At 35.7% G+C, this 16,443-nt stretch overlaps 1 long non-coding RNA gene across 2 annotated transcripts in view; it reads right to left on the reverse strand.

Annotated features, from left to right (window-relative positions):
* Positions 1-2,262: 2,262 nt before the first annotated feature.
* Positions 2,263-16,443, reverse strand: part of LOC120305796 — a 38,102-nt gene continuing 23,921 nt past the window's right edge. For both annotated transcript variants that reach the window (XR_005556095.1, XR_005556096.1), the window contains one exon: positions 2,263-2,798. This is a non-coding gene — a long non-coding RNA (uncharacterized LOC120305796). The remainder of the gene's footprint in view (positions 2,799-16,443) is intronic.

Raw genomic sequence — 16,443 nt, forward strand, 5'->3', positions numbered from 1 at the left:
AAAAAAAGAAAACATGAACAAATTTTAATAAGGTAATCATGGTTTTCTGAGAAGCTGGTAAATTCCTGTTACATTGGGAATGACATAATGGTTTTGTTGTGTCTCTGCTGCTGCTGCATTAGGAATGATTTTTCTCATGAAATGCATGTTTGTAGCTCAGATCTCTGTATGTACCAGGATTTATCGGGGTGGGGGTGGGGGTGGGTGAGGTTTCTGCTCAATATTGTTTTAAATAGAGGATTGCCATTTCTTTAAAAATGTTAGGATTCAACAAGCTTCCAGATTGCAGTGATTTGAACAGCAGTCTCCTCAAATGAAGTAATATGTTTTGCTTTTGGAAATGTTTCAAAATATTATTTGCATGCTTCTTTTACCTGCATATGAAAAGAAGCATAAGCAGGGGAGATCATTCATTCATTCATTCATTCATTCATTCATTCATTCATTCCATAATATTTATAGCCTATCCCAAATATTCACTGGAATAAAAATAACAATCCCTTAAAAGAGCATTTCTTAAAGTGTGGTTTGAGGACCTCTAAGGGTACCCAATCATCTCTCAGGTGACCACAAAATCAAAATAATTTGCCAGTAATTATTAGTAAAGATATTTAAAGATAATTTAAAACAAAGTCAATCTTTTCATTCTTTATTGGTTAAAAATATAAGGGGGGATATTTTTTATGAAAAATACTTTATGGTAATATCTAATGGGTTTAACAATGTTATTATTACATGATTCAATAAATAAATACTCTGTGATGCATCAATTTTAATACTATAAGTATTTTTTCACTAGAAGTAAAAAAAATGACTCAGACACATACACACACACACGCGCACACACACACACAAACAAGCCCTATGCTATACTTCCTTTTTGAAAAGGAAAAAAATGGAAGAATCTCTGCCATATCCTCTCTATTTTTAAAAGGAACAAAACAGAACTATTTATTACTTGATTGACTTTGCCGCCTTACCCATTAAAAGCATCTTCCAGATTCCTAGCAAATAAACTATGTTTTTACAACTGTGTAAAGATGGGAAGGTTAAAATTAAGAAAGGAATAGACAAATTCAGTAAAACTGTGCATGAAATGGCTTGGTCATCTGGCTTCATCCCAAGCAGACAGTAACAATTCTGAATAGGGACTATAGCCTTTTCTAGGCCAAACCATTTGTTCCTCATTGGAAACTCTAAGCTTAAAAGTGTTAATGTCAGGACAATTAAATGGCTAGACCCAGGCTATAATAACCACAACAACAGACTTCCTTTGGTAGTCTAACCCTCCATGAATTTAATAAATATCATCCCTCCCCCTCCCAATTTGAAATAATTTTATGGCAACCATTGAAGATAGTACAAAACATTGGAGGACTTTATGCAGTCTTGTGCCAATGATTGTGGATGGGTGTACACAGAGGAATAAAGAAAATATCTTAACAAACCTATAGTATTCACTATAGGTCAGGGACAGTGAGAATGGAAGAGCTTAGAGTTGTTTAGTTAATTGTATGCAATGTGGTCATTTTATTAACAAGATAATTTCTATATTTCATCCTATTCAGCTTCTCAAGTATCCTCTGCAGTAGTTTCAATAAAAAAAACTGATGAAAAAAGTAAAATAAGTCAGATCTACAATTCAGTGGTGCAATCTGTTCAAATTACAGTATACTTTATATTATTAATAATAAGTAATGTTGTGAATTAATCAGTTTTCTACCTTGCCTTTTCTCTAAAAGCTCAAGATGGCATCTAAAACACTACATTTTTTTTTTCCTCACAACAATAATCCAGTCAGGAACTTGGGCTGAGAGAGAGTGATTTGCCCAAAGTCCGCCAGGGATTTTCTATGGATGAGAGTGGATTTGAAGTCTCCTAGGCAGCCCAGTTGTTAGTTCAACCAATATCTTAATTGCTATATCAAACAAAAGATGGACAGACAGACACAGAGTAACTATTGATAGAACAAGCAAATTAAACTATTTATTTAATAGTTCAAGTTTATTTAATTGTTTAAGTTTCCCAGGCTAAATTTAATGGTAACCATGTTCAGTGCTTTTGGTAGTTAATTAGAGGGTAATACAGGACACTTAACATTGTTATTTGTCCATTTGAGAGCAGTCAAATTTGTTGCTTCCATATCAACAAATAAAATCAGTAAATCAACCCTAATCTCATTCCGTTAAATGTGCTTGGAATTAAAGTGTTCATGATGGTGTTGATGTTTAATAATTGAAACTATTGAAATTATATACATTGTTGACGTGTAATTTAATGCCAACAGCATTTATTTTGAAATTAATTGATGCTTTGATATAAAAACATATGATTTTTAGTATACAAATAGGCAATCATTCAAGAAAAATCAACATATACAACATTCATGTAATTTAACCATATTATAAATATGTTTTATCAAATATATGTCCTGTGACAATGATTGAAAGGCTCTAGATGATAAACAATAGAATAAATAAAATGCAATAATACCAAACAAAATTATTTTAGAAATACCTTTAAAAATCTTAAAGCAATACATGGCGTAAGTCCCCAAAGTTGAGAAACAGGTTATCACTTGATGTTTGTGTACATCTGTTTTATTTTTCATTTATTTTAAACAGTCCTTGATACTGAAATGATAGTTTATTATCATTAGGCATCGTGGTGGCTCAATGGTTAGAATGCAACATTGCAGGCTGACTTTGCATTCCACTGCCAAGAGTTCAATCCTGCTCAAAGGTTGACTCAAACTTCCATCCTTTCAAGGTTGATTCAAACTTCCATCCTTTCAAGGTCTGTAAAATGAGAACACAGATTGTTGGGGCCCATAGGCTGACATTGTAAACTACTTAGAGAGTGCTGTAAAAGCACTATGAAGTGATATATAAGTCTAAGTGCTATTGCTATAATGCATAAATGTTTGTTCCCCCCTCCCCCAAAAAAACCTCTACAGTTGCAAGAAAGTGGTAGGATGAGGGGAGGGAAGGAAGTAAGATGAGGATACTCACAAAAATTTTCAGCAAATTGTTATTTTTTCAGATAATTTCAATTGTCCAGCAACAAACAAAATCTTTTCACTTAAGGACTTCTGGTTCTGCCCTGTAGCGATCCAGCCAAGGGATTGTGGAGCTCCACACCCCAGGGCTGATTTTGCCCTGCCAGGGGACCCTAAATGGGTCAAAAGTCACCCTGGAGAAGCGACAAAGAAGGAGGGGCACCTTGATAATCACAAAAGAATGGTGGTCGATCTACTCAATCCGGGAGAAGCCCTCCAACCTGACTGGTGAAAAGCTAGCTGCACATGAGTGCCTAGCCCAAGCTACAAGCAGCCGAAGTCCAAAAGCACGAAATAGAACAATGGTGAACAGTGTGCTTGAAACTGGGTGAGAATATTGATCTTCTCTCTTTTATTTTGTAACTGATTCCCTGGGGAAAATCCCCAAAGCAAGAAATCCTCCAAAAGTTAGGGAGGGGACTAAATCCCCACCCCTCCATAGCAGAGAATTAACTTCTAAGGGGGAAAGAAATATACTGAAATGAAACTAATAACACCATAGTCTGGGTAAATCTTAAAATTAAGAAAACCGTTAAGATTTTACACCCTAAAGAGTTTCAATGAATTTATAAAAAATAAAACAACAATTTTATTGTTTGAAAAAGTTGGAAAATAAATAACTACTGACATCTAGTGGAGAATCAGAGCATAGAGCAACAGCAACTCTGACTCAGAAATTGGCAAATTCCCAGAACCAAAGATTAATCTGTTCCCTTGAACTTTAATAACCTTCTGCCAAATAGAAAACAGCTGAGAACAAAGAAAGAAAATATACTGGGCAATTTATAAGCTAAAAAAAAGTGTCTGCAGAAAAGGAAAACTTCAACTGTTGTCTTAGCTCAAGAATTGTTTGCAGAAAAAGAAAATTTTTGACTCTTGGCTACTCTTCTAGGGGGAAACTTACTAGAAGGCTTCAAGGTGGCTAAATACTCTAGATTGCAACTATGACTGGTTGATAACTGACCTCTGAATAGAAGAATTGTTATAAAATACTGCTTTCACTGATATCTTGACAACTAGAAATGCATTGGATTACAAAAACCATATATAAAGATAAGAAGTATATAAGATTTGGTGGTTTGGATTTTGAGATTGGCTGGTTTGATAAGGCTAATTACAGAGACTATGGTACTGGTGAAAGACTATTTGGAGGGGGGAGATGAAATGAATATTGCATATTTATCTAAAAGGGACAGGAAACCACACCAAATATTCCCTTCTGAAAGATCTAGTCTGGAACATTAGAGATCTGCAGGAATAATACTCCAAGATGAGACAAGAATTTTTCAGGAGAAAATGTATGCAATGCTACAACAGATTCAAATGACAATAGTTTCAAACCATGATGAAAAACAACTTTGATGACATAAATGAGCACATCTTCAATCTAAACTTACAATTAAAAAACTCAAAAAATGATGATAAAGAATGAACAAACAAATCAGATAACCGAACACAAACTAGAAGAAAGTGACCTAAACAGGGAAGCTACAAATGAAGAGAATTATAACATAACACAAACAGAAAAAAATCTACAAGATTTTATTATAACAATAAAAATGGAAAAGATATTTTATCTGACAGGATGTCAAAAGAAATTCGAGGATAAGAAAGAAGATTTAATAAAATGGATTATAGAGCTACCAGGAAAATCATCAGAATCTGGGAGACAAAAAGCATATATCCTACTCAACCTGTCCTTCACACTCTCAGCAACACCTATAAAAATACAGGGACTTCCTGGCAAGCAGAACATACTAACTTGGAAAGCTATTTGGTAAAAGAAGAAGGCTAGAGTTAGACTCAAGAGATCAGATTCAACTTACTAGATAGAGTACTACATGATTAAACATTTGTTTGAATATGGTTAAAAGAACAGATAATTTTGGACATAAAGGGGCCTTATAGTAAGAGGGATGCGAGATATAAGTAGTATAGTGTTTTTTATAATATATAAAATGTTAAAATACTGGGAAGATATATGTGAATGGAAAGTTTAGACATTTAAAGGTAATTAAATTTGAGAGAATTATGACTGAGAAGAATGATTTGAATACCGAGGGGAAAGTAAGCTTAAATAAGAATTTTGAAAACAGGACATATAGTGACTCAATAAGATGACTTTTATAAATATAGTTGAAATATAAACTGCTCAGAAAAGATGTTATATGTGGTTGTTATAGGATATATAAGTAATATGGTATCTTTATAATATATGAAATATGAAAATATTGTGATGGGGTATGTAAATGAAAAGTTTGGATATTTAGGTAATTAATTTTGAGAAAACTATGACTGATAAGAATGGTTTGAATACTGAGAGGAAATTAAGTTTAAATAAGAATTTTGAAAATAGGACACATAGTGACCTAAAAGATGACATTTTTCAAGTACAATTGAAACATAAATTAATTAGAAAAGATGTTATATATGGATGTTATTGTTATCTGTACAAACACAAAAAATGTTTATATCCAACCTAGTAAGTATTGAAAATATTATTATATTTATCTAATGTTGACAAAGGAGAATAACATTGGAAGAAGGGAAGATCAAGGAAACATACTATTAATTAATATATTGATCATGAAATTATAGAAATTAATTATTATTGTTTTTTCATATATATGAACCCAGACAACATGCTGTTTACTAAGCACTAAAGACTGTTATTGCAAAAAATCAATAAAATATATTTTAAAAAATATTTTCACTTATGAAGTGAAAGTGAAGTGTCCTATTGTAGGTGCAGTTGTATATCATGTTTTTTTAAGATAATCTAAAATACCTGGATTGCTACTTGAACAGACTATACATATTATATGTACTAAAGCAAATAGTATCAAACAAGAATTTCCTTCCATTTTTGTTTTTTCCATTCTGTCTTTAAGAAACATTTTTTTAAAAAAAATATGCACAACTGAGATTGGAACTGTAATAAGAAAGGAAGGGAAAAGTAAATTAACAATGGGTAAGCACTATTATGCAGATATAAACAAAAGTAAGAATTCTAGATGTAAGCAACAGTGAAAACGAGTAGGATTCTATACTATAAAGGTAAGAGTGAAATGTAAAGAAATCAGCACCATATAGTATAAAAAGCAATCCATTTTCTTTGTATTTTAATTGGAGTTCCTATTTAGAATGTTGATATCAAAAGCATTGTCAAGATGTCCATGTGGTAAGGCTTTAGATTTCCAAGGAACCTGAAGTATTGGGAAAATAAAATATTGAAGATCTACATCCCACAGTATGCAGCTTTCATCTTGACCAGGTGGTGCCTCTCCCTATAGGTCCATTTCACCATTTCTGAATACATTTCAAGCATTTAAGTGCATCCCACATTGATCTATCATATTTTTATCACACTTCTCTTCCCAATGGATCCACTCAGTAGATTTACTTCCTTTCTTATTCTCATAATAAGCCACTGAGCAAGACGGCTTTACTCCAAGTTACTCATAAATCATTATAAGTAACTGGATTTTCATCCCAGGTCTTTTTGATCTATGTCTAATGATCTCTCCATGAACAGAGGATGAACAAAAGAAACAATTTTTACAAGAACAAAATTTGTTATTCTTAAGCTCAAAAATCAAAATAAAATTATATGGCATCTATTTTTATTAGGCAAGAACTCTTTGATGATATATTCTAAGAGATACATGGTACCTACATTATTTTTACATATTAACTTGCTTATTCAAGGTGAATACTACAATAGATACATTAAAAATGCAATAGATTTTTCAAAGCAGGATTTTGAAGAAATAGTACAATATAAACTTGACATCAATACCTGTGAAAATTGTAAAAAAAAAAAAAGATAACCAATTAATGAGTTTGCATGCACTTAGAAAGGAGAAAGGTTTTTGTAAGAACCCAGTATGGGTTTATTTAAAGAAGTGTAATGTCAAATAAATCTTATTAATTTTTTTGTAACAAATGAGATTAGTAGACCAAGAAATGTTATAGATATAGTGTCTTCAGTAGGGCATCACCATAACCTGCTTCTTGATAAATGGGAACGATGGTTCCATTATTAGATGGAATTGCAATTGGTTAAAAAACCATACCCAGTGTATGGTTCTTTAATGAATTTATGTCTACATGGGAAGATGTATGCAGTGGGGGTTCCTCAGAGTTTGTCTTGGCCACTGCTCATCAACATGTTTATAAGTGGCTAAGATAAAGGGACAGAAGGGATGTTTAGCAAATTTGCAAAATGACACAAAGGCGAGGGATTGCTAACATCTCAGAAGACAGCTTGTAGATTTAAAAAGTCCTGAACATTAGACCTTTCCAACAGAAGTCAGTGAAATACAGATCAATGTAGGGTTCTCCATGTACTGTAGATAGGAAAAAGCAGATAAGTAGATATGAGTTAGCTGCTGTGTGGCTCTGCAGTAGTACTGGTGAGAAGAATGTAGGCTCCTTAGAGACCAGAAATTAAGGATGAAGCAATAGTATGTTGCAGCTGCCCAAAGAGCAAATGCATCTTCAGCTGTATCAACACAAGTATTCTGTTAAGAAGATAATAGGAAATGATTGTTCTATTCTACAATGCATTAGTCAAATTGCCATAATATAAGAAGGACGTTGAGGAATTGGAAAATATACGGAGAAGAGCAACAAAGATGGTGAGGAGCTGGAAAGCTATATGTTTTGAAGTGTGATTACAAGCCCAGACACCTTTACACCAAAGAAAAAAAGGCTAAAGGGAGACATGAGAGCAGTCTTCTAACTTTTGAAGGGCAATCTCAGGGAAGAGAATGTGGATTTATTCTCTGTAATGCCTAAGAGTGATATAAGAACCAATGGAGAAGAATTCAAAATTAAAGGAATTCCCTGACCATGAGAGGGGTGGTCAGGGTGATCTCCAAGGTCCCTTCCAGTGATTTTATAATGAAATTTGCATAGTGTTGGAAAACATGGAAGAAATCAAATGTGTTTAAAACAACCAAAGTGGTAAAGCACATAGATTTAGGCATATCACTTACTTATTTAATAAGTTCTGTTTGTGTGCTTTTTGTCAGTAGAATAGTGGAAAAAAAGGAAGAAGAAGATAATAGGTTGTATAAGTTCGAAAGTGTGCAAATGCAAACTGATTAATAGATACCACTTCAGTGGGGAGGTAACAGTGTTCCGTGCACCTTGGCAAATAATCATGCTGGCCACAAGACCCCAGAAGCGTCTTCGGACAACACTGGCTCCCTCAACTAAGAAACAGAGATAAGCACCGCCCCTTAGAGTCAGACATGACTGGACAGGGGAACCCTTTACCTTATAGGTTGGAGGAGCCTATGAATATTGTAAATATTAATGCTTGATATCCTGCTTAATAGGTTCAATGTTGCATTTTCTGCTTATATAAAAAATATTATATATGTTGGAGATTAACATGTTCTGAGTGTGTTAAGCATCCTGAAGGTAGAAATCTAAACTGAATAAAGATTAATGCAGCACACCTTATGACTACAAAATAACAGACATTTATTTACAGAAAAATACATTATAAGGGTAGACAGAGCCTGACACCTACATAGTTATATCCTCCCAGGAGAGACAGACAGTCAAGTAACCTTGCAATTCTGTATCAACACTCTATTGTCCCTTGTGGTCCATACTGTATTTTATCAGGTGCTGAAACATCAGTGCATATAGATTTGAGCTTCCACAGTTTCTTAAAAACCAAAGTCTCTATGTAGAAAAAGCTATATTTAGGTCTGGCTGTGTTCAATTTTAATTAGAATTTCAATAGACTGTCTAAATTTTGAGACACTTTTCAATCTGTATGGGTTCTGTCAATTGGCCTGCTACACGAAAGTAGGTTACTTTGGCTTGGATCCGGATTTCAACCAATCAATGTAGCTTCATTGATTCAGTGGGTCTACTCTAAGGGTGATTAAGATTGGATTCAAATTACTGTCTTGTATTCCCAAAGACTCCTGTTGAAACACTTGCAACAGTAACATTTACTATTAAGGAAGGATTGATTTATGAAAGGATGCTGCTTTGTAGATTGTGTCCTTCCATTTGCAGCAGTAACACTAAATTAAGCATAGGGTTAACTGAAAGGAGAAGGTAGAGGCAAAACTTACCCTTCCCTTAGAGAAATAAACTATGTTCAAGATTGAAGTGACAGATGAATATACTTCAACAATTTTTTCTAACTGTGCACTGCTTCTCTTCCTAGCTCATCCAAGACTATCTTTTCACCTTCCCTTAAGCATCCCCCCACCAAGGCTTCTCATTTCCATTCATTTTCTTGGCCTATCTATGCAGTTCTCTCATTCATCTCACCCTCCAGATGTTCCCTTTCATCAATTTCTACATAAAATCTTACTCAGAGCAGTATCATCATTGCTAATTTCCCTTAATTCTCCAGCTGGTTAAAGTGTTAGAACAACCTGTCTCCCACGCTGAATGCTAGTAAGTACATGTAGTCCTTGACTTACAACCACTACTGAGCTCAAAATTTCCATTGCTAAGCAAGACAGTTGTTAAGTGAGTTTTGCCCCAGTTTACAACCTTTTTTGCCATAGTTGCTAAATAAATCACTGCAGTTGTTAAATGAATTATTCAGTCACTAAGCGAATCTGGCTTCCCCCATTGTCTTTGCTTGCTGGAAGTCAGTTGTGATGGTTACAAATGGTGATCACATGGTTCCAGGACAGTGCAACTCTCATAAATACACACAGGTTTCTAAATATCCAAATTCTGATCACATAACCCTGGGGATGCTGTAATGGTCATAAGTGTGAAAACTGGTCATAAGTCACTTTTTTCAGTGCCATTGTAACTTTGAATGTTCATTAGTTTGAGGACTACCTGCATTATTCTGGGCTCAAGGAGTAGCAAAAATCCTTCCCACCTACCATCACCACCTCCTGTGGGAGAAAAAATCCAGTAGAATAAAGGCATCAGGCTCTAAATGCCTCCTGTGTCAAGCTTAGAAGAATTCATACGCTGTTTCACCCATTAATGCTTCTTAGCTTGCCTACAGATTTGGGGAAGGGAAGGGGTGAATGGAATGCAGACTTCAGATATCAAGCTGCCAGTCTGTGAGAACCAAGGTCTCTCAAAAGATGTTTACTGAGAACTAAAGACTTTCTCTCATAAAGAGTGTCTAACATTTAATTGGACAGTGTGACCTGCTTGATTGAGGGGAGGAGACTTCTGTGCTTTTAATATACTGATTTAGGCACCAGTTAACTAGAGCTGGTTTTCCTTTCATCAGTGCCAAAATGATGTACTCAATAAAGTTTTGCATTAGAGATTTGATTGTCTCAGCTCATTGGGTTTGTCAGTCAGAACCTTGATACCCTGCTTCTTGATCTAGTCGGATGTTCAAAAGGAGGCCATTCCAAAGAGTGGACACTTCTGACTCTTGCCTCTTGCACCTCTTGAAAGTGAGGCACCACAAGTTACTTTTCCTAGTCAATTTGAATAAGCCAAACTAGTTCAAGTAGTTCAACCCATCCCTGAAGGGAGCTTACTAATCCCAGCACTTTCAGTTGCACCCACAGGCCCTTAGGAAGATATTGAGTAAGCCAACCACATATCAAAAACACAACTGAACACTAAAATAATGTAACATTAAAAAAAGGTTCAAGAACAATAACAGCTGAAGTATAGAATAAACTTTTCAATCTTACAAAACTCTCCTAAATCCATTTCTAGTGACAACAGTACCATCTATTGGACAATAGCTAGCTTGTTATTTCTGAAATATTCCTCTCCTTCAGGCAAAAGGAAGACTGAATTTCAAATGTATTGAGTTCAGAATTGCATGCATTTGTTTATTATTATATGACAGATTCACATTAATGTAAACCTTCACATTTTCTTCAGTTACCCTGGAAAAATGTAAAAGTTGCCTCTGAAAATATGACCTTCATTAAAACAGAATGACCTTCATAATAGATTCAAGATAACTTACAATGAATAAAAATGTTTACGTTTCTGTTAGGATCATTCTTAACTTCTGTTTAATAATTTTGATATTGGAATGCCAGCAACAAAATAAGTAGACTATTCCAGAAAATGTATCAGAAAGTGATACATTTCTTCCTCCTCTCCTCCTCCATGAGAAGAAACCAAGAGACCAAGATTGCACTGAAACAATTATTAGACAGTTTGGTTTGTACCTATTTTGTGGTGGGGATGTTATTATTTTTATCTATATCCCAACTTTTACATTTCCTTCTTCCCAAAGTCATTTGGATAAAAGTATCAGACAGGACTGGAACCAATTAGAAAAGCTTACAACAATCCAAGATTATCTAATCAGTAATTACTAATAAAAAAAAGTTGGAAAGCTATAATCAGTCTTCAATTCTTCTTATGGAAGAATTTGAAAATCAAGCCTTATACACAAATGACAACTTAAACTCTCTTGTAACAGAGTATTTGGTCTCCTCCTTTGTGGTTTCCATCTTGTTTTTTGCAGCTGTCAGATTTACTATCAAGTTTCTTTTAAACAAGAACTGACTCTAAGAATTTAATAAAAGTAGAAAAATCAATTTTTAAAAAGTGCCAAAGAATGTACATCAGTATAAATGTTTTCAAACAAAATCAGTATAAAGGCAGTAACATATATATCATGACATGACTCATGGGATAAAAAGATCTTTGTGGCCTATTTAACAGCAGAAAGAATTGTAGGCTTCTCACATTTTTTGGCATTATATAACTCCAAAGTCACCACTAGAAACATCCTCTCCTTAGAAATTATGTGCAGATGCTGGGAGAGAAATGGAAGTAGGACCCATTACTACTACCATCCTAGGAAAGCCAAATATCCCTAGAGAACGTTTTAATTTAGCTACATTTTATTCTAATTATTCTCTTGCACTATGCTGTATGCTGCAGACATATCTCCAGCTCAGGGTTATCAGCTTTGAACCTTTACAAAGAGAGGCCATTCTTCTAGAACTGTAGATGTTTTGGTAGTCTGGGCAAAGTCCTACTCTGCCACTCCTATGATATTTAACCCTTAAGCAGGTATGCATCTAGGAAAGATCAGTTTTTATAGTCATACTGTGGATTTTCAAACTCTTTTCAATTTTAATGCTCCATAAAATTTGGTGCCCTAGGAGACTGCCTAGGTTATTTAAGTCTAGAACTGGCCCTGAGTCATTACTGAACAGTATTTTACCAAAAGAGAGCCAATTTGGTATGTAATTAAGGTACCAGGATAGAAACTAGGAGACTGTGAGTTCTAGTCCTGCCTTAGGCAAGAAGCCAGCTGGGGGAACTTAGGCCAGTCCTTATTTCTCAGCCCTAAGGAGAAGGCAAAGGCAAAACATTTCTAATATCTTGTCAAGGAAACTTCAGGGATTTGTCACACAAACACACACATGACCAAGCATACCACATTTAGGGTTTCAGGTAAACTTTGTTTATTATTTCTCTCTCCTTCCTCAACCACTTCCCACCTCCTTTATCCTAAAGCACAGGTTGGCAACCTGCGGCTCTGGAGCCGCATGCGGCTCTTTGAGCCTTCCCCTGTGGCTCCCAGCCTCCTCTGCCATTTGCAGAGAGAGACAGAGACAGAGAGAGACACTTGTGCTTCCCTGCTTTTCTCTCTGTCTCTGTCTCTGTGTCGTCTTTGTCTCTGTCTCTCTCTCTCTCTCTCTCTCTCTCTCTCTCTGTGTGTGTGTGTGTAAAATAGAGTGGACTCACGGTGTTCTCCGACAAGCTGGGCGGGGCTCCTCCCCTTTGCTGCGTCTCTGCAGGAAGCAGGAAGGGCAGGTGAGAGCTAGCTAGCCCAGCTATGCTGACTTAGGAATTCTGGGAGTTGAAGTCCATGAGTCATAAAAGAGCCGAGGTTGCATATCCCTGGGCTTGTTGGAGAACAGCTTGAAGCCAGCTTGCCAGGTGAGCAGAAGATTGGAGAGAGGGAGAGAGAGGAAAGAGAGAGAGAGAAAGAAAGAGAGTGGGGGAAGAGGACTGGCAGATCAAGGGCAGAAAGAGAGAGAGGGAGGGAGAGAGAGAGAAAGGGAGGGAGGGAGAGAGAGACCCTTTTGACATCTAAAATGAAGATAATACTGCATATATCCTTTTTTACCTTTATGATATATATATATATATATATATATATATATATATATATATATATATATATATATATATAAAGGTAAAAAAGGATATATGCAGTGTTATCTTCCTTTTAGATATCAAAAGGGTTTTGCGCCTCCCCGTATTTTGTTTTCAGTGGGAAACAGTCCAAGTGGCTCTTTGAGTGTTTTGGATTGCCTAACCCTGTCCTAAAGCGAACTCAAAAATAAGTTTGAGAAGTTTTCTTAAATTAATTCCTGCTTTGAATTCAGATTTCTTTTATCTGACCCTTGTCTTGGCTGGGGATCCTTCTCCTGTTCTTTAAGGTTATTCTTACACTCCATTACAGTCATTGGCAGAACAGCTGTTGAAAGTGCAATATACCATGCAAACTATTCTAGTCATGTTCTGAAAGCACACTTTCACCTGGTGGTTTTTAAGAAGAGATTGGACAACTGGACTTCCAAGCCATCTCTTCCCTGAATGGAATAGGCATAGGGTAGCTAGCAAGAGATAGGCCCATGTGGCCATTTGACCATAGTAATTCTTTCATTCTCCCTCCTGAAGGTGCTTTTTTCAAGAGGCAACTGGATTTTTCTTTTCTTTGAAGACATTTTGCTTCTCATCCAAGAAGCTTCTTCAGCTCTGACTAGATGGTGGGGAATGGAAGGATTTATACTGCTTGCAGACAGATGGTCATTTGCAGTCCTTTAGAAAGTCATTGAAACCATTTTGAAGGCTTACCTGTGTCCTCAAACCTACAAATGGTCCCAATGACTCTCTAAAAGAATGCAAATGACCAGCGGCAAGCAACATAAATCCTTCCACTCCCCACCATTCAGCCAGAGCTGAAGAAGCTTCTTGGATGAGAAGCGAAATGTCTTCAAAGAAAAAACAAGAAAGTCCAGTTGCCTCCTGAAAAAAAGCACCTTTGGGACAACCATGACCTGAATGACTGAGAATCTCCACAGACATTCTCCCTCCTGTTGCAGAAGTACATCACAGGCACAATTCTCTAGATTCTGCTTTGCTTAATAGTATGTTTTCAAATATAATGACAAGTGAGGATCATAAACTTTTTTTTAGAAATAAATATCTCTTTCTTAGTTTTAGCATGGGAATATTTTCACCCTAGGGGTTTGATTGCTCTCCAGAGATTTTAAAGCAGGCATCTCAATTTCTACTCAAAACAACATCTTAGTTAATTGACACTCACTATTCTCTCTTTCCTCCTATTTTAAATTTCCAATATATCTGGAAAATTGAAGCAATAACATGTTGAGGACCAGGGAGATTCTGAAAGTGGTAGGAGAGAATGAATGAATTGTATATAGAGATCCAAACGGTCTAAATGAAAATATATACAAAAGTCCCAGCTTTTATGAGAATCCTGAGTTTTCTAATTATCAAGCAGCTTTTGCCTTGATTTCTTTGGCTCAAGTCATACATTTATTTTGGAAATACTGTGTATATAAGATATTTTATGTTACAGAATTTACTGCATCTCATTAAACTTTTCTTACTGGGGTCATTGAAATATTAAAATCCAATAAGTGGATGGTACCATATCCGTGTCCTACTTGGTGTCACATATATTTATTTTGTATTGTTTTAATTGTTTTACATGTCTTCTTATGTTCTATAGAAATCAAATAAATCAATCAAATAAATAAGAATATAAGGATTTTAGCACCCAGGGAGAGGGCAGTTTCTAAAGTTGATAAATATTACATAAAATCCAAAAGGCTCCTTGCATCTTGCCTGCCATTGTCTCTCCCAAAAACCAGGAACAAAATCAAACCGCTGAAGGCTCTCCCAATGAAGTAACAAGAGCTGCCACCCGCTTCTTCCTAGCAGGACCACAAACACAGGCAGGACTGATGGAAAAGAAAGAACTAAAACCAAACCAAAACAGGCTATTTCATAGACAAAAGAAGCAGGAAGGAGTATGAAAAGACAAGGACAACCATGGAAGAAGGAAGCAGAAACCAAAAGTCAAATGAAATAGAAGGAAAGAAAAGTTCTTCTCAGAAACATCAAAGCTGCAATTGCATACAAAGCAGCTAATGAAAAGTTCAGGTTTTCTTTCAGCCCTGCAAGCTTGATTGATTTAGGATCAGAGGAAAGGGCAGAAAATAGGGGTATGCCCCTCCCCATCTCCCATAAAATGAGGAAGACTGCCATTCTGCAACAGTTGCCCTACACACCACAGATAAGGTTGGCTAACCATGTGAAGTTAGATGACCCAGCATCCAGGGTCATTTGCTCTAGAATGATATGGAGATGGTTTCCAGCATCAAATTCTTGGGTGTGCAGTTAACAAGTAGGCTGGCTTGGCTACTCAACAGCGAGACACTGATAAAGTGAGCACAGCAGCACCTGCATTTTCTGTATCACATGAGAAAAACACATCTTCCCTCCCCTATCCTTACCACTTTCTACAGGGGGATGATCGAGAACATCTGTCATATACATCACAGTCTGGTTTGGAAGCATCACTGCTTCAGACAGGAAGGCGGTAGAGAGATTGGTGAGGACGGCAGAAAAGGTTATTGGCAGTTCCCTCCCTTCCATCCAGGACATAGCATATAAGCATTGCTTGAGCAGGGTCTGCAAGATTGTCTGGGACACTACACATCCTCTTCACAACCTATTTTCCTTGTTATCTTCTGGGAGGAGGCTTCGTGGTATCTGAAGCAGAACATCCAGATTTAGTCACAGTTTTATTCCATAGAGTATTATCCTTGTGAACATTAAAGTTTCCTCTTTTCACTATGTATTCAAGATGGACAGTGATTAATATTTATATGTAGGTTTATACATATGTTGTATATAGCATGTTTAAATGTGTATTATGTATATGTACACTTTTGAGAGCAAGCAACAAAATTTCATGTGCCCACAGTAAAAAATGACAATAAAAGTTATCTATCTATCTATCTATCTATCTGTCTGTCTGTCTGTCTGTCTGTCTGTCTGTCTGTCTATCTATCATATATTAATAGAATAGAATGGAATGGAATGGAATGGAATAGAATAGAATAGAATAGAATAGAATAGAATAGAATAGAATAGAATAGAATAGAATAGAATAATATGCCCTTTCAGTTTAGAGGACAGAAACAATTCTAAAATGTTTGCCCTCATCTTTCAGAAAACCATATCTTTATGTCAGTGCCACAAGACTGCCTAAATTCTAGTAAATTAGGAAAACTATGATATCAAAACAGAATTTCTGAAAGTATTTATAGATTTGTTTTAATGACTCTCTTTAACAATGTTAATGTTTTAATAATTTTCCCTATGGTCAGATACAGCAAGGG

This window comes from Crotalus tigris, unplaced genomic scaffold (assembly GCF_016545835.1).
Source record: "Crotalus tigris isolate CLP2741 ecotype Arizona unplaced genomic scaffold, ASM1654583v1 scf7180000017690.20705106771:4171800, whole genome shotgun sequence".
In the NCBI taxonomy this organism is placed as follows: domain Eukaryota; kingdom Metazoa; phylum Chordata; class Lepidosauria; order Squamata; family Viperidae; genus Crotalus; species Crotalus tigris.